We start from the raw sequence: 19,361 nt of genomic DNA, 5'->3' as shown, positions 1-19,361 counted from the left end.
GAAGCATATTCTTAATTGAGATTCTTCCCTCCCTGATGACTCAATTTTCATCACTTTGGCAAAAACTAACCAGCACACCATGCAAGCCTGGAGGCCTGAGTTTAATCCCCACAACCCATGTCAGACAACATAAACAAAGGGCATGGTGATGCACACTTGTAAACTCAGTGCTGGTGAGGCAGAGACATTAAGATATGGGGGGTGGGAATCATAGGCCAACAGCCTAGCCTAATCAGTACATTCCAGGACAATAAGAGACCTTATCTCAAAAACCAAGATAGATCATGTTTGAGGAACAATAGCTGAGAAGGTTCATCTCTGGCTTCCAAAGGTACTTGCACACACATATGGACATGACACCTACACATACATGTGCATTTGCATGCACAAGGGGATATGACACACAAGTGCGCTCACATGAAGAAATGAAATAAACTCAACAAAAACAAGGCCACCACTCTTGCACCTAGTGCCTGCCTCCTGCTTCCTAGTGGTTAAGAAGGAAGCTGAGAAGCATCAGGGAAATGAGGAAGCTGGAGATGACAATGCTTCTGTTTGCTGTCACTGAAGATGTCTAAGGAGCTTCAGAGGGTGGCTGCACATGACTGCATCAGATGTTAACCCAGCTGCAGCTGCATCCTTCTGAGGTCTGCCCAAGCAGTTCTAGAACTATGCACCATGGCTCAGCAGCCTCTGGATACTAGCAGAGGTGGGCAACTTCAGCTCCAGGGACTCTGTCGTGGCTGCTGATCCATCCTCCTGAGACAGTGGTTAGTCTAGGCATGAGACAAGGACTCATTTTTGACTATTTCTAACCAATTCTGCTGGTATGCATGGTGAGTGCTGGAGCTGTGGCGGCCTTCCTGCTACCAGAGGCACATGATTCTTGGGTAAATCAATGTGTCGAAGATGGAGGACAGGGAAGAAAGGAGGGTTCTGCAGCCTTAGTGACTTCTCTGAATTTCTGGGCTGAGTTCACTTCTAAATATTTCACTGAGTAAGTACCAATCATATTCACAATTTAAGGCCTTGATTACAATGTGGTGCTTGCTTGTCACTGAGGTACATACAGCAGTATAACTTTAAAGCCTTCATAGCTGCCTAGATCAGGCATATTAATTTCAGGACCCCCTTTTGGTATAGACATCAAAAGAAAGACTTAGAATAAAGTAGACTATTAAAATGGTAGAAAAAATGCAAAGGGAAAAATACTCAAACTTTCCCTAGTTTTGTACTTTCTTAGTTATTAATGTTTGATATTTAAGTCAATAGATTTTTTTAGAAGAGACACAGATGGGACTGGAGAGATGGCTCAAGTGTTACGAGCACTGGCTGTTCTTCCAGAGGACCTGGGTTCAATTCTCAGTATCCACATGGGGGCTCACAACCATCTGTAACTCCAGCTCCAGGGGATCTGATGCCCTCTTCTGGCCTCCAAGGGCAACTGTATTTCATATAACACACAGACACACATACAGGCCAACACTCATACACATCAAATAAAATAAATATGAAGAAAGAAAAGACACAGAGGTATCCTGAAAATGAACTAGAAATTGTTTACCTTGAAGGGGGATGTAATGGACATTCTTGTGATGATTTTAAGGGCCGGTAAATGGACTGGTTCTCAAGCCCCCTTCTTGTGGGCCTGCTGACCCATTTAAGCAGGCTTCTTCCTTCTCATTTTCTACCCTGTGTCTCAGGGCTTTCTGTGCTTAAAACACTAGATAAGAAGAGTGAGGCAGGGAGGGGACATATCTAGAGTAAGTTCACATTTCTGTTAGAACTGGTCAGGTCCTGAGAACATGCAGACCACAGTTGAGGGATTTTGAGAACCTTGTGTGACATCTTCCAATTTTCCTGGGATCCTGGAAAGAAAGGGACATTATGAGTTCAGCCAGGGGGTGGTACCTGCAGTGCCTTCTGATACAGTCTGCTCTGTGTTGAATCTGAACATTGACGATCAATCATTCAATGTAAGAGTGTGAAGGACTGCAGCAGAGATAGAGGAAATATGGGACTGCATCTTTCTGTGCTGTGAGCACCCCAGGCTCACCCACACCACCATCTCCATTGTGGGAGCATGTGAACTAACCAGAAGGGTGGATGAGCAGGGACAGTGCATACAACTCGGAGGCCAGTGTTCCTCGGTGAATCCCAGGCTAGTGGGATGACACAAGACATTGTAGTGAGTCTTCAATTTGAGGGCTCAGGAGACACCTTCTACCTCTCTTCTGCCTTTCCCCTGCTAGGTAGACACAAGCAGGTCAGATGCTCAGGCCTTGTCCCAACTAAGACCATGACGCCAACACTTCTCATTTCCTAGAACTGTGTAGGGCTGGACAGTGGGACTCAATAACACTTGGCTAGGAAGCAGGAGTGACAGAGACAAGTTTGTCACTGTTGAAAACTGCCTCAGGAGGGCTGATGGGCAATTTTCTTAGGCTTTGAAGTCTTCATAGATGTCTGGATCCATGGAAGGACACATTTAAACAAAGGAGGAGAGAAGAATCAGACAGAGATTTGGGCATGTGCTCCCTCCACTGGTCCTGTCTAAACTTAGGCCATTCTATTCAGGGGATGGAGGCTGGATCCTCGGTGAGCACTTCTAGCCTCCAGGAGCCTCATGCATCATCCTCCGAATGCTGTCAAAATATTCTTGATTCTGGTGTACCTTGGCTTTGGAAAAGGATGGGTTCTCCTCCGCAACCTCCTGGTGGTACATGCTGGTTGCCAGGCACCCATCTATATGTGAAATAGAACACTCTGCAGGGTTCTGCCCCATCTGTTCTATCCAGAAGGGCACTGACAGCTAGGAATATTCTATGACAGCCGAGCTCGGGCCTCATGGTGGGCTTGCTTCCTGCCACACATTTCAATGCCTGTTTTCTCTGGGGGGAAGAAAGGTCTTCCATGATGTGAGGATTTCAGACAGCCCTAGGCTACCAGGGGTCTCTCTAGGAGACTGCTTAAGTGTTACTGTGATAGTTGTCAGAGTAGATCAGTTGAATGTTAGAAGGGAAACCGGAATTAACATTTCCTAATTATTATTATTTTTTGAACAACGAAGACTGTGACAAACAAGGTTGATTGCAAATGTCTAAAGAAGATTAAAATTACCCCTGGCCTTTTGAACAACGTGAAAATGGTAAATTAGGCAGCAAACAACCAGGCCATCGTAGGTCTATTTGTTTTTGTAAGAATAAAAAGACCAAGCTGTGTGCCATGGTGCACACCTATAATTCCAGCACTCAGGAGGTGGAGACAGGAGCGTCAAGGGTTCAAAGCCAGCCTTCACTGCATGGGTTCAAAAAATCATTCTGGGATATATGAGATCCTGTCTCAAACAAACAAACAAAAACAAACAGACAAGACAAACCAGTATGCTAACATGGAGAAAGAATGTCATGGACATTCACTCAAGGTATGTTTGTGGCTCACAGGTAAACATGGTTGTGACTGTCGGAAAGAGTCAAATCCTTGTTCTGTAAAACTATAAGCCAAACACAGGGTTCCTTAAACTCAACTTGAAAGAGTGAAGAACTCGGAACAGACAGAGGAGGTAACACTTCAGCCTTATAATGAATGGAGCCCGCGTCCATCATTGGCTCACAGACGGCAGGAAAATGCCTCAGCTGAGGGCAGCCACGTCCACAGTTCTGGGACACATCCCACTGGCAGACAATAGCCGCCCCAGTCCTGGTCAGCTGCTTGCAACATGTAATGCCCTCCTCTGGCCTCCTTGGTGATGGTGATATGGAGGGTGGCTGTGGCTTGGATATAATTCGGAAAACAGGGCTGGCCTGGATGCTCAGTTCCAAAATCAGCAAACACTCCCCAGTGAGAGCTTAGTTGGGGCAGGAAGCAATGGGATTCACAGGTTATGAAGGCAGGAGGGGGGCATGTTGGGGAAGGGGAAGAGTATCAGGAAAGGGGGGAGTAGGGAGGTAGCAGAGGGCAGTGTGGGGGGGTATGAATAAGAATAACCAAATACAATGGCACAGATGTGTAAAAATGGTATAACAAAGCCCTTTACATTTTTACTAACTTGAAAAGAAATTCGTGATGAAATGCAGAGCCTGAGCCAGGCAGGTGGTACAAGTCTGTTTCCCCTGCATTTGGGTGGTGAGGGCAGGGAGCGTGCAGGCAGGAAGCAAGTTCTAGCTACAGGGTGAGGGACTATATTGAGAGTAAAATGGAAATAAATGAAAGAAGGAAAGAAAATGCATAGCAGGATCCCAATGTAAAGCAGAATCTCCACAGGCATCCTGCACCAGCTCAAGGCTCCCTATGGTGACAATCACAAGTTTGAATTTGTTCTGATCCATGTTCTTTACCAAGGGATTTCCCTGTGTGAAATCCTGTAGTCTTGACACAGTCTTTGTGTAAAGAGGGAGGAGTCTGGCAGAAAATGAGGTGGATGAGAACATAGACTCACATCCACAGAGAAGCACACAGGGTAATACAGCCTGCTAGGAGCTGACTGGAAGCTGGGCAAGCGGCAGGCCCCACTGTACAATGGAGAGGACTTGCAAGCTCCAGGGGCTTGAAGACCACCTGCTTTTAGCACAGTTTCCTTAGATGGGAGCGTTGGGAACAAGATAGACTGAGACACAAAAAAATGAGAAGTCAGACTGGAAATGGTTCTGCCTGTAACATGTTAGTGGTGTAAGCAGGAGGCCCAGAGTTGAAGCTCAGAACACAGGCTCTTAGTGACTTTTCCATTGCTGCAATAACACACCACGATCAAAGCACCTTACAGAATGAAGAGGTTATGTGGGCATCTGGCTCCAGATGGATAAGAGTCCATCACAGCAGGGGGGCATGGCAGCAGGCAGCAGGCAGCAGGCATGGTGACTGGAGCAGGAAGCTGAGAGCTGGCATCTTCAACTGAAAACGCAAAGCAGAGAATGAATTGGAAGTGGTGTGAGGTTTTAAAAACTCATAGCCCAACCCCAGTGAGGTACTTCCTCCACCAAGACTACACCTCCCTATAACCTCTCTGATCAGCCCCATCAACTGGGGATAAAGTATCCAAATGCTTAAACCTGTGGGGGAGTGTTTCTCATCCCTACGTAAACAAACAAACAAAAGTAAAAAACCAAGTATAGTGGCTTGATTATAATTATAGCCCTAGCCCTGGAGACAAAGAAATGGTGCTTGGAGCTCATTGGCCAGCCTACTTAACCTAATCGGTAAGCCTAGGATGCAAGTGAGAAACCCTGGCTTCAGAGGAATAACACCTGTCTTCTCGTGTGTGTGTGTGTGTGTGTGTGTGTGTGTGTGTGTGTGTGTGTGTATGTGTGTGTGTGTACATGCATGCATGGTTTGTGTGTGAACTCGAGCGCATATGTTCACACACACACACATACACACACACACACACACACACACACACACACACACACACACACATACACACACAAGTGTAAAAGCCTCAGTCTCTGCATAAAGAAAACAGGCTGCAGCCACGGCACCCAGAAGCATCCTCCCAGGCTCGCTTGCTGGCTGTTTTATTGGTGAAACCATCAGTCTTGTTAGCTTTGGCAACACAGTACTGATGACCGGGCGTGTTTTCAGTGTTGTTATTATTCTAACATAATCACTATTGGAAGCATCTGTTGTTAAACACAGTGCTGTGTGCACAGTCTTGGTTGATTGGTTTCTGTTAATTGCATCCATAAATTATGCATTAAAGTGGAGGCTGGAGAGGAGGGAGGGTAGCAGGCACTGGGGAATACTGAGCCAGCTCTGTCCCTAGGAAGTGGCTGGAACTCAGACTCCTCGTTGTTTCTTTCCTTGACTACCTCCTCCCTCATTTGCGTGGCCTTCACATCCATAACTGGTAAAGTCACAGAGAACGAATAACCTATTAGGGATCCAGGAAGACATTCCCTGGACATTCCCTGTGGCTTATCCTCTGGGTCCTTAATCCAGGGTGAGGTAGGACCACCAGCTTACGCTAAACTCAGAGGTCTGATCCACTCTGAGCTCCTCAGGGCAGACCACACTGGTGGAGTTTGGGTTCGTTCTTATGACCCTGCTGGGAGGGAACAGTCAGCCCCAAATCATCAGCCACAAATATTGCCTTCTTATTGACTTTGATCAATGATGGTCTTCCTTGCCTGGGCACGGCCAACCTCAACAGTGTCCTCCATGCAAGACATCTGCTGGGACTTGGAAGTGGACTGACTAAAGTTCTCCCTCCCCCTACTAGGGCAACCATTTTTCTCTCTTGAACATCTTCACCTTAGTGGCTCCTCCTTCAGCACCTTGGTTCCGCAGCTGATGTCAGCAGATAGTCAAGAACCTTGACATCCTCACACCCAGTGCACAATTCACCTGTTCCAGGAGCATCCACTGAAGCAGCCATTCCTCTTCTGGAATCCCCATTTCTTGTGGCTTTGGATTCTCTTGTTGATGTCACTTCTATGCTCTTCACAGGACATAGACCACGGTTCCCCCTTGGTCTCCATTCTTCTCGCTCTATCCTCCTGTATCATCCAGCACAGAAGTGTGGGGACTGCATGAGTCCTCTTTTCCTCTACTTCCTTATCTGTGAAGTGGAGATACAATGGAATTAGCCTTGTGTTGCCATGGTGAGGAATGAGTGACTGGATTCAGGGTAGTGCTCAGAGGAGATCAGGGATCACAGTCATGAAACTGTGGACTCCTTTGGCTCTGACCGAACAGGTTGCTAATGATTACCATGGTTTTTTTTCTTTTGTTTTGTTTTCACAAAGATGTGAACATCTTTTTCACTTGAGCCTCCAAAATGAGCCCAGGTCCTACATCTAGAAGACTGTCTTTTTCCCTTATGTGCCCTTCTGTACACGGAGACTAAGATCCTATTGCTTTCCATATTAGATTATCTCATCACTGTGACATAGAAGCCCAACATAAACAGCCCACAGAGAGCAAAGGTTTATAATGGCTCACGGTTTCAGTGGGCTTTGGTCCATGGTTGGCAGTTCCCATGCTCATCACAGTGGAGGCTGATGAGAGGAAGGGATGGAGTCATTTGGTTAGCTTTCTCCTTTTCTCCAGCCCACAGGAAGCTACTATTCACGTGCAGAGCAAGACATCTACTCTTAGCTAAGCCTCTTCAGAATGGCTGTCATAGAAAAACCTAGAACTGTGCTTCAGTCTCCTGAGTGATTCTAAGGCAAGCCACATTGACAATGAAGATTAAACACCTGACCTTATCTCCCAGATCTATGGAGCTTCCACATCCATTGACCTAGAAGAGTGAGTCTAACATTTCAATCATTGCTCCAACACAGATCTCTCAATCTGGGTCTCACATCTATATGTCAGACCTGCTTCTGACCACCCACACCCATCCACATCCACTGCCCACAGCCACCACAGCCACCCACACCCACCCACAGCCATCCACACCCTACTCCCCTCTGTACCATCTGCCTGAGTGCTGCTTTCTAATTCACTTGAATCCCAAGAGCCTCTTCCCTCTCTATCTCTCTCCATAGCCACAAGTCTCAGACACTGAAACATAGGCTGTGACTTAAAGATGACATCACCTCCCATACATGTCCTCTCCCAGTCCCTCAGCACATGTCCAAGAGTCAAGTTCCTTACAGATCTATCCCTAAACCTTGCTCTTAAATTTTCTTTCTGGCCACACTGAACTTTTCTGTCCTTCACATGAGATTTTTTTTTTTTAAACCCAGTCCTCAATTCACAAACATTCCATTGTTTCTCATTCCCCACCAATTCCTTGCCTTGTTTATATTTCATCTTAGACAAATTCTCCTGCCCTGGAAACTGTCCCTGCTCCCTGCTACCCTATGCCAGGTTATTTAATACACACATACACGCATGCAGGAGAATTAGACTTTCCATTGAATTATCTTTCTATTGTGTGTTCCTTATATGTGATTAAGTATTCTTATAAAATAATCTGGTGGCTTTCCCCCAAATTTGAACTGCACATTAGGAATACTTAGATACTCAAAATTGTTGACTGGAAGATTCTTAACTGGTTGTTTTGTACCCATCCAGTCCATTTTCCTAGGATCAACTTTGATAATGAAGTCAAGCTTAATCCTATTATAATGTCATCTCTGGCTGGCTCCTTTACTTAACAACTGCTCTGATCTTATCAACAACAACTAATTGCATATGACAAATCATGTTTTCAAATATATCAGGAGAAAGCTGTATAATTCTGTTAGATTTTTCTCAAGTAGTGTGAACACTGAACACAGAAGTGCTTTGGGAAGGCTTGCAAATATTTTGTTCTCCAGTAGACTGGCTTGTTATTATTATAATTAATTTGTGTTAGGTTCCAATGCCTTCTACTGAGATGCAGCTTTTACTCCTGAATTCACTTCCCTGTAACCCCCACTCTGACAAAAGTCAGAAGATCTCTTTATAGAAATCATTCAAGTTAGAAGTGGAGGGCCAGGAGGTAGGGGTGCTCGCCTTTAATCCCAGCACTCGGGAGGCTGAGGCAGGTGGACCTCTGTGAGTTCGAGGCCAGCCTGGTCTATAGAGCGAGTTCCAGGAAAGGCACAAAGCTACACAGAGAAACCCTATCTTGAAAAACAAAAACAAAACAATTAGAAATGAAAGTGCATTCCTGCCTGTAATTCTGGCTTTCATAGTGCTGAAACAGGATTATTATGAGTTTGAGGACTATTAGAGTTACTCTGGGGAGCAATTTCCTCTCAGTTGAAACATTCCATACTGCAAGATAGTCATTAAGGCTGAGAAAGTAGATAACTCAAAAGTCTCAGGAAGTCCCTGAAACTGACCAGATGCACAAGGCTCCTCTCTCCACAAGATTACATAAACAGAGAGAACTACAGAGGAGAGGAGACTTTCTCACCTGTTGATCTGCCTCCAAGTTGTTCCAGCTTCCATGGGTCAGCACTCATACTGGGGTGGGCTTTGATGCAGCTGCCTTTGAGCCCTTTACACTGAAATCTATGTTCTGTATGGCCACAGCCATGGGCCAATTCAGGAAACTGTTCCAATCTGCAAACCTAGATCCCTACCTGAAAAGATCATGGTGGAGGCCAAATTACCCAGGAGCAAGGATCTTGAGTAGCTCTTACTTCCTTCCTCTGCAGGAGGCAAGATATGGGCAAAGCTGAGGATGAGAGACAAAGAGACACAGAGAGACAGAGACAGAGAGAGACCAAGAGATACATGGAGAGGTCAAGAACCACATGAGAGCTGGAAAATGGGATGAAAGCAAGACTCATGCCACGTCTCTGCACAGCAGGTGAAGCCACTTTAGTCAGTGACTAAAGAAGAGCTGCATATTAAATCTTAAATACCACTCTTAGGACCCAGAGGTTAATGGGGTGCCATGATTGCTGCATTTCCTTAACAGCATTCTGGCCACGGAGTGTGACTTTTGATAGGTGACTTGTGTTCTCTAAGGCTTGGGTTGTTAGTCTCAGAGGTGGCCAGACAGCAGATGCGCAGCCTGACATTCCCAGCATGAGGTGTAGTTCCATCCTGGATAAAACAATTACTCTCACTTTGCTCATTATTAATTAAAATGTTTCTTGGTACTGAGCAGAAAGCCAATGCTGTCTGGGGAACCAACTGTCTATATTGCGAGAACAACACCCTCCCTGGGCTTCTTACTACAGAGGTCCGTGTCCTCACCAAAGCTGTGATGCTGTGCATGACCTGTAGGGGTCATGAGAATCCAGAGATTTATGTTCACTCTGTATGGGTCTGAAAAACACAAGCTTTTAATTTTGTCAATCACCAGTGGCTCAAATAAAGAGAGGTTATGGAGATGACTTCAAGAGATGTGGGCAGGGCTACAGGAACCCATCATAACACCCAGTGATTCAAATGTGTCACTACAGCCACTCCATCGTCAGTTAATACTTCTGAGTCTGAAGACCACATCTCCCAGATGAAAGGAAACAGTAAATCAGCTCATGGCATTTTGCTCAGTCACTCTTTAAAATTAACCCTGTGGCTTCAAGCAATGACTCAGTGCTGGGGCCAGCTAGGACACAGCTGTAGACTCATTCAGTTATAGCATTGGATATCTCTAGACCGTTCAAGACCTTCTCACTCCCATGCTAGATAACCAGTATGCTGTTAACAGGAGCATCTAAAGTTTCTTCCACCTGGTACCTCATCCTCTCATGAGCTGCATGTGCCTCTGTGCATGGGATTCTCATTCTTGGGGTAACATTCGAGAATGGTGGAGATGGAAACTGTGAGGTCTTTCACTTCTGATACAGGATCGATGGTGCTCATATTCAGCAACTGGAGAATGGACTCTTTCTTTCTCTGGGTGGTGAAACTGCTAAGTCACAAGACAAAGGCATGAAAGATGGATGGCCACCCCACAAAGGATAAGTGTAGTGGGCATCACACCACTATGGAACAGTTTCTCTTAGGTATGAATTTTGTCTGGGCACATCTATTTACTTCTCTGTTACAGGAATGTGTATGGTTTGTACTACATCTTGTATTGGAATACATGGGCAAGTCCTTGGGTTACGACAGAGTATAAATCATTTCTTTGTACCAATAGTGACCTGGAAATGTCAGTAGGACACACTTCCTGGGTGGGTTCTATTTCTCCAGAATGAGGTACTATCTGTAGATAGTTTCTTTTCTGCACACATATATGCCTTGACCCTCATTGATGAATCCAATCTTCAAATATCAAGAACTCATTTTGGAGATTGTTCATTTAAGAGTGGGTAAATAAACATCCTTCCTGAGAGTGTACTATCCTTTAAGTCAAAGATGGGCTGTTTTGGGGGTGGTTGTGTGTGTGTGTGTGTGTGTGTGTGTGTGTGTGTGTGTGTGTGTGTGTGTTTGCGTGGAAAGTTTCTTTACCCTTTCCTGTCCCCCCCCCCACACTGTGTAACAAATATAGAAAAGCCAGCAGAGCAGACAGAAGAAAGACCCACACTTCCATTAGTCCTTTTTTTTGTTTTTTTTGTTTTTTTGAGACAGGGTTTCTCTGCGTAGCTTTGTGCCTTTCCTGGAGCTCACTTGATAGCCCAGGCTGGCCTTGAACTCACAGAGATCCACCTGGCTCTGCCTCCCAAGTGCTGGGATTAAAGGCATGCGCCACCACCGCCCGGCCCATTAGTCCTAAAATAGAGAATCATACCCAGAGTCTCCTTCAATTTCTCTTCCATCCACAAATACCTACTAGTTTGAATTCTAACAATATCAATTATTTTGGTCTGAGGTAGGTCACAAAGAAGCAGGCCCCCAAAGAGGTTGTGCTCATGGTAGTAACCGGATCTTCACCTGAGCTTGATCTTCATAGGAAGTAGAAACCAAAAGCATTTCCCCTTTCAGAATCTGAGCTGTACCCCCCATATACCCCTATAAATCCCAATAGGCTTTTGCATCCAGGCACTGTCCTCTTCTATCCATGATGGCTAGCAGTTTTTTTTTTCCCCATTAAAAACTGTTCTCTTTCCATGGAGACTGGCTGTGTTCAACAGTTTCTTGCTGCACCTACTTATAGCCTGGCATAAAACTTTATTCAGTGAAACAATACAGTTATATGCACGGTGTATTGATTTCTGTGACTCAACATGATTTTTTTTAAATCCACCCATAATGCTTGTTACTCATGTTTTTATTTCACTCATTTTTCATTATGAGAAAAACATCACTCTGCTTCTTTGGCCATTATGTGCTTAGCCAACATTTGCGTGGTTTTCATCTTCTAAAATGTTCTTATACTTCAACCTCGCTGGACTCTTGTATGTATGGTTCAGTATGCTTTTTTCCAGAATATTAAATATTCATTTGAATCTTTCACATCTGGGTTTATAGCATAAATAAATACATAATTCTTCTTGAGCAATGCACATTCCCCAGCCTACACTATTTCTGAATATTTAAAGATAATAATGTACTCATTAGTTTGCAGTTTTTTAGCATCAAATATGCCATTGGTAAATGTCCTTTTCAGTAAGTAAAAGTTTATTCTTGAATACAAGTAAGTATTCTTGTGTATATATTCTTAATTTGGGGTCTAATTTTCAGCAACAGTTAAGCTGAGGATGAGGGCTTCTTCCCAGACTTGAAGCTTACCAAGGCAGTGGGGTAGGACTGTGAGCAACCTTGAGGTTACATGGTGGGTCACTAGTAATCACTGTCAGTGACTGCCTCCTGGGTCCTCCCTTTGTAGCTTGGTGCTCATGTAATTCATTCTTCCAGGTAGTTTCTCATCCCCCAACAATGATGCTTCTTTGCCTTTTGTCAATTTTGGTCAGGACAGCAGATATCATCTCAAGAAGACTTGACACTAGGTAGAAAAATGAATCTCATTTCATACCTTGTTTTTCCCCAGGCTTGGGAAGATGGTCGTGGTGAGAGATAGGAGGAAGAGAGATAAATTATTTCTTTGATTGAGAGACTCACACCCAAGGTTCTTAGAGCAAGCTTGAGACATTTTCTGGAAAGTTATTGTTGTTGCTTATGATGATGCCACAGATGCTGGTGTGGATTTTGATAATGCTCGTGTTCTGATAATAATGAAGACGATTATGGTGATGGTGGTGAATGATGATGATGGTAATTATGTTTGTAATGATGAAGATGGTACTGATGATGGTGGTGATCGTTATGATATTGGTGATGTTGGTGATGATTATGTTCATAATGACGGTGATGATGATTGTGTTGATGATACTGGTTGTGATGGTGATAATAAAGATGCTGGTTATAATGATGCTAGTGATGTTACTGATGATGGTAGTGACGATGTTGATGATGGTGATCATACTGATGCTGATGATGATGACAGATGGTGATAGACATGATGATATTTTACTTGTATTGAAACTCTTCCTCATATATGACAACAGACAAATCACACTGAGCAGTTGATACCTGATCAAAATTTACTAAGGAAGAAGTGAATTCATTAATTTTTGGCTAAAGACCATTTCTCCTGCTTGTCTTAAGCATACATATGAACAATGGGCAAGATCTAAGTCCATTACCCATCTCTTCATTCCAATTTTACCAACACAGATTAAACATATACTGTAAATACCTTGTGTCTTGTTATTCACATCACCAAGCCATTTTAGGAATCCTTCCCTATAAATGATTCATTTAATGATGAGCATCCCATTTGTTTCAACATTTTTTTCCTGACTGGTATAACTACTGGTGTCACCAGAAACATAGCCATAAGTACTTACTCTAGTCATGTCGGAGTCAACTGCAACATGAACACATGCTTTATTTCATGTTTTAGGCATCTTGATGACAAACTCCCTTTCTCAGGATAGGAAAAAAAATTCATGAGTCTGGGACTAGAGTCTGACTCTGAGCTCTGCTGCCAACTTGATGTGTGACTTCAAAAGTTCTCCAACCCCTTTCTGGGATTCAGTGTATTTGCTTTCTCGTGTTCTACAGAATTATTTTCATCATATTCTTTAACCCTGAACTCATCCTATTTCCTCACTTGGCTTATGGAATCACAGCCTCCTGGATTCCCATCTACATCTCTGTTTTTTTTTGTTTTGTTTTGTTTTTTAATTCTCATGCATTCTTTACTATTGACTGCCCTCAGTGGTCCTGGATGTGAGCTCACTAACACCTCAGTTTCCTTAAATCTACCACTTTATTGTCTTCTACTGTGCCGTGCATTTACCTGTCCTGTTGTACCAATGACTCACGAAACCACACCCTCATTCTCTACTCTCCATTCTGAGTTCTTGATGTACCCAAATGACCATATCTTAAACACATTAAATGCTTCATGACTCATGGTTCCTCCCACCGCCTATGGCCACGCCCTAACCCCCAGCCATCATCTTCAAGTCTGTTCATTTCCTTGTTCCCACCCCTCCACAACAATACTCTGAACCTGGTCAGCCCTGCATCTATTCTGCATCTCTCTCCTGCTTGGAGATATCACCTTCCTAAGGGACACAGGTGCTTTCTCTCGGCTGCCCATGAAAGCTGAACTAGTTATTTTGAACTCACAGTTTGGAAGATGCCGCTTTTCATAAACTCTCTACCTAGCTCCATCTCACTTGGGATAATAAACAAAATCTGCCCACCATCTGTCTCTTCTTTTTTTTCTAGTTTGTTTTCTTCCCTTGATTGTCTCTCCCGTCGATTCATCACACTCCACTAATGCTGTTTTTTATCGTTTTCTTTTTATCCTGCCAGGCAACCTCCCTACCCAGGGCAAGTGCTCTTTTCCCCTCAGCCATCTTGGGATTCAGGATTACTTTCTGTATGCAAATTCCGCAGATCCTCCTGAGGAATGCCTGGTGATGCTGCCTGACAATGAACTCCCCATTATCACAGGAAACTCACACACCTGGAGCCAGTGGGGGACCACATCCCATCAGCTGCTCACCTGAGAACACTGCCCTGCATCTGTGAAGCATCATTTCCCACATACTTGGATGCTACTTTTGGCTGTAAACACTGTGGGCATCTGAATTCTGGCATGCTGCTGCATTTCCTTTCAGTTCTGTCCTCTCAGTCACTCATGCACTAATTGTTTGGGGGAATGTGTCATTGTTCTCGGGCATTAGAGATCAAGAGTGACACATCTGCTGGGAAGCACTGGGACCATTGAAGATGAGAAGACCCGAGATCAGACCCAAAAGAGGCAACCGGGACCCTGTCTTAAAAATATCAGTGAGCTCCATCCAGCCTGGGCTTTGAGAACAAATGCAGAACTCTGTGTCAGAAAATAGCATTCATATTTCCAGACTGCTAAAGGGACTTTGGGAGTGTTTCATAGCCATTCATCAGGCCAAAAGAAGTTTCGTTACTTATCTGTTTTTCATGGTTGATTTTTTTTTTTTTTTTTTTGGTAGAAGACTTGGGGGTTTGGTGATTGTCTCTCTTCTGAGAAATAGTTATGAAACCAGCCAGGGTCCCTCAGCTCTGTCATTTGAGTGTGTGTTTCTGTGGTTTGGCTACATTTGAGTTTCTTCCTTTGTTGGCTACATCTCCATCATAAAATCTAGGCTAATTTGCTGAAATAGAGGCTTTGAAGGGATGGGCCCTCTTTCTGGGTGGGTGTCAAGAGAATGGGAATAAACATTCCTGTAAAAGACCCTGAGTTCCACAGTACCTTCTGCCATGCAAGTGAGCTCACTAGAATGTCAATGAGGCAGAGGGTTTAGGATGTTGCAGGCCTAGAGTCCTGTTATCTTATACATGATTAAGCATTCTTAATAGCCATTTATTGCCCTGACTTAACACCTTTGTGGCCATTAGACAAATCCTTTGGAGTGTATGAACAGACACCTACTTTCCAATCAACCAAAGGGCTGAATGCCGTAACACAGCTTCAAGGTCCACAGCAGAGCTCACTCTGCTTTGCTGTGTCACCCACCTCCCTACGTTCCCATCAAATTATTTGAAAAGTGTCTTGATTTATGTCTTTCATTGTCTGGTTATCGTAAAGCTTTCGTCCTCTGGTTACCGCTTTGGAACATGGAATTTGGGTTAACCCTGGTCTGTGTTCCTAAGCCACGGTCACTCCTATGTGGTGCCAGAACAAACTGTCCCTTATCCCCTCTGAGGTGAGAGCTCCCTTTTTGTCTCAGCAAGACAACACTCATACATATCTGCCCGGTCAGAAGAAAACAGTGTCCTGGTCAAGGTCAGGGTCATAGTGACCTTCAGGTGACACAGGCAGAGCTCATAAACTGCGTATCTAGCTTCCGCATTGTAAGGATTGTGTCCTTAATTACATTATCAGCCTGTGAGGGCATCCCAGCCTAAAAAGCGGGCGTGCCCTCTCTGTGCCCTGTCTTTCCACACTCCCTCCTTCTGTATTCATTCCCCTCTGCAAGTCTTCCTCCCTCCCTCCCCCCCCCCTCCCCCCCCCTCTCTTCCCCAATAAAGCTCTAGAAAGTAACCATGGCTCGTGGTTCTTCCGCCACTGCAACATCCATCGCCATGGCCGCCGCGGGCTATGGCCAGCCACGAGCGCTGCCGCCTAACCAACATCTGGTGCCGTCGCAGGCTGGTGATGTAATTAAGGACCTAATCCTTACACACATGGTTCTTCTTTACAATCAGGAAACCCCTCTGCAGAGGATCTAACACTAACACCCTTTGTAGGATGCCCAGTAACTGTGGTCCAAGAGACGTTTACTGTCACACATACTGTGAGGCCTCCTTTGGCAGTTAGTTCACTGTGTCTGCAAGGATCCAGAATCTTTCCATCTGATGGTCCTACTATTCTCCACATATAAGTTGAGTCTGTAATTGTTCTTCTACGGCTGCAGACTGGCCCCTGGAAGGTCCAGCATTCCACCTGTGCAAAATCACTTTAGAAAAAAGGCAGAAGACACATTAAATCTGCAGGTCTTTTAACTGGCAGAAAATATGTATGATGGATATTGTTAATACTCTCTGCATTTCAGGGACTGAGGTGGGTCACATGGCATTAACCAATGAGTGAGGGAAAACACAATGTTGTCTTTTGTTGGTTATTTTTACTCTGACTCTTTTGGCTTTTTTTTTTGGGGGGGGGCTGCCACCTAGCTCCCGAATAATTGCACATGGAGACTTTTTCTTACTTGTAAATGCCCGGCCTTAGCTTGGCTTGTTTCTATCCAGTTTTTCTTAATTAAATTCTCCAGTCTACTTTTTGGCTCTGGGCTTTTTTATCTTTCTCTATTTTATAGACCTTTCTTTACTTCTTATTCCATGGCTTGCTGTATAGCTAGGTGGCTGGCCACTGATGTCCTCCTCCTCTCACTTCTTGATCAATCTCTTCCCAGATTTCTCCTCCTATTTATTCTTTCTGCCTGCCAGCCCTGCCTATCCTTTCTCCTGCCTGCCTATTGGCCATTCAGTTCTTTATTAGACCAATCAGGTGTTTTAGACAGGCACAGTAACACAGCTTCACAGAGTTAAAGAAATGCAACATAAAAGAATGCAACACATCTTTGCATCATTAAACAAATGTTCCACAGCATAAACAAATGTAACACATCTTATAATAATATTCCATAACAACTGTCATATAAAGGAAGCACTCTGACCATCCACTGGTCCTGTTAGAAAGGAGTCCCAGCATCTAAGTCTTCAGGTTTGAAATTAGGGTGTCCTAGGCAGACAGAGAGCTGGAAACTCTAGATATGGACTGGGCCTCAGTGAGGAAGAATAGGTTGTTGCATTGTTCCCTAGAGGAAGGCTTTCAACCTTCGTTTGAGGATTCAGCAGTCCTGAATTTTTTTTCTTTAATCAGCTGTCTCTCCCTTGGGATTATTTATAGGATTAATGAGGAAGAAGGGTCAGTTGGGGAACATTAAAGGAATGGAGGGTGTGGGGTCCCTAGGGAAAGCCCAGCCTTAGGAGGAAAATTACATGTGGATGAATCCTGTCTGTAGCCTGCAGCTTGACTCACCACTAACCTGCTGCCATAGCTCTGGACAGAACAAATTAACACACTAAGAAAGCAAATCTCCAACCTATTTGCAAATATTTCTCCTTCTGTCTATAATAAAGGGCCATACCACTGAGCCTCAGCCCTGACCAATATTTACCGTATAGGATGTGAGCACAAATTGTAGATTTTTAGCCTTTTTTGGATAACCAAAAGAATTGGCCCACTGGGGGAGTCAATCCTGAATGCCTGGATACTTCCATCACAGTGGTTATATTATCATCATCTTTATGCTTCCCATGTGCATTCACCTAGTAATAATAACTTACTGCCTGAAAATAATTTAATATTTTCTTTCATAGAACTCATTCTTGCTGCTTTAAATTAGCATTGTTATTTAGTTATTTTTGCAAATAGTATAGATAAAGACAGCAGAATTTATCTACCACCTGAAATGAGAACCACAAAAGTACACACACACACACACACACACACACACACACACACACACACACATTTATTAAGGGGTGATATGGGGAAACAGACTCACAGATACAGGACAAGGTATATCCAGTTGCAGAGTCCTTCCATTTTGCCCAAGGGAGCTGGGGGTACTGACCATATGCTGCTGACCATATGCTGCTTCATGCCTCCTGACCTGGTAGGTCTTTACCACCCAAGAGAGAGTGCATCTCCCCACCTGAAGTAGTCAGGTACTCAGACAAAAAGCCACACCCCAAGGCTTGTACCCCAAAGCTATTTGCAGAACCAATTCCCACAACAAACGCCCACTAAGCAACCCTCCCTTCCCTTTCTTGTCAACCCTAACTTGGTGCTGAGGCCCAGGAGATAGAGCTGGGTGCGTCCTCAGCAGCTCCACTCTGCCAACTCTTAGACTGTGGGCAGCATGGATACAGTTCTCATGGACACATGAGACAAATTCATGGCTGAGATTTTAGGGGATAAATTCCTAGGAAATAAGTATTCTTCATAAGGAAGTTTGTTGGGGAGTCTACCATGTGGCCTCTGCTGCAGATTGGATATGAAGAAATAGGAGGAATTAAGGATGAGACACTGAGTGTACAAGAAAGCCCCCGAGGATCCTGACCCACACCTGAGATCCAGGCTTGGAGCTAAGGAGAGATTCTGAGAGCTACCCTACCTCCCCACCTGACTACTGAATGATCTGGCTGCCTTCTTCTTATTGAAGGAAAATATGAGATTTGTGCTAACCACCTCCAGTGGGCATCATCCTTACTGAGTTAGTAGGAAGAAAACAGAAAGATAAATACTATTCTATACGGTGTGACTCTCAGATACTCACTTTTCTATGCCTGTTCCATTCAGAACTAGAAAGCATGTCCCACATGCACAACAGTGTTGCTGGGATATCACACACAGTCAGTATTTATGCCGTGAGATGTATTTCAGAGATAGGGACTAAAGCAGAAATGTTCCCTTCTTGATGGAAATATGACAGTCAACCATCACGATGTTCTTACTTTTAAGTTTAATTTTATTCATGTGTACTTGTGTGTGTGTGTATGTGTGTGTGTGTGTGTGTGTGTGTGTGTGTGTATTGGGCACTAGTGTCATGGAACATTTGTGGAAGTCAGAAGATTATCTGGTCAGCTTTAGGTGTCCATTTGACACAGCCTATGGTCATCTGAGAAGAGAGTCTTAATTGAGAGACTGCCCTGTTAAGAATGGCTTGTGAGCATGCCTGTGGGGATTGTCTTGATTGTTAACTGATGCAGGAGGGCCCAGCCCACTGTGGGTGGCACCATCCCCTAGGCAGGTGGTTCTGTGCTGTATAAGAAAGCTAACTGTAACCCATGCTAGATTACCTCACTTAGCCTTGATGTGGGGGTGTGGCCTGCCTCTTTCTGAATAGAGATGGAGGAGGAATGGATGAGTAGTTGCGAGTGAGGTGGGGTGACAGGAGGAGAGGAGGGAGGAGAAACTGTGGCCCGTATGTAAAATACGTGAAAAAAATGTTAATTAA

At 44.3% G+C, this 19,361-nt stretch overlaps 1 long non-coding RNA gene across 1 annotated transcript; it reads right to left on the bottom strand.

Annotated features, from left to right (window-relative positions):
- Window positions 1-1,536: 1,536 nt before the first annotated feature.
- On the bottom strand, window positions 1,537-2,756 carry LOC119086563. Its single transcript, XR_005089869.1, has 3 exons — window positions 2,675-2,756; window positions 2,096-2,248; window positions 1,537-1,868 (listed from the first exon to the last, which is right to left on the bottom strand). It is a non-coding gene; the product is annotated as an uncharacterized LOC119086563 (long non-coding RNA).
- Between the last annotated feature and the right edge of the window lie 16,605 nt (window positions 2,757-19,361).

Source organism: Peromyscus leucopus, chromosome 23, assembly GCF_004664715.2.
Source record: "Peromyscus leucopus breed LL Stock chromosome 23, UCI_PerLeu_2.1, whole genome shotgun sequence".
Taxonomy (NCBI): Eukaryota; Metazoa; Chordata; class Mammalia; order Rodentia; family Cricetidae; genus Peromyscus; species Peromyscus leucopus.
Note: the sequence above shows the minus strand (reverse complement) of the source record. Positions and strands in the feature narration are given on the sequence as shown.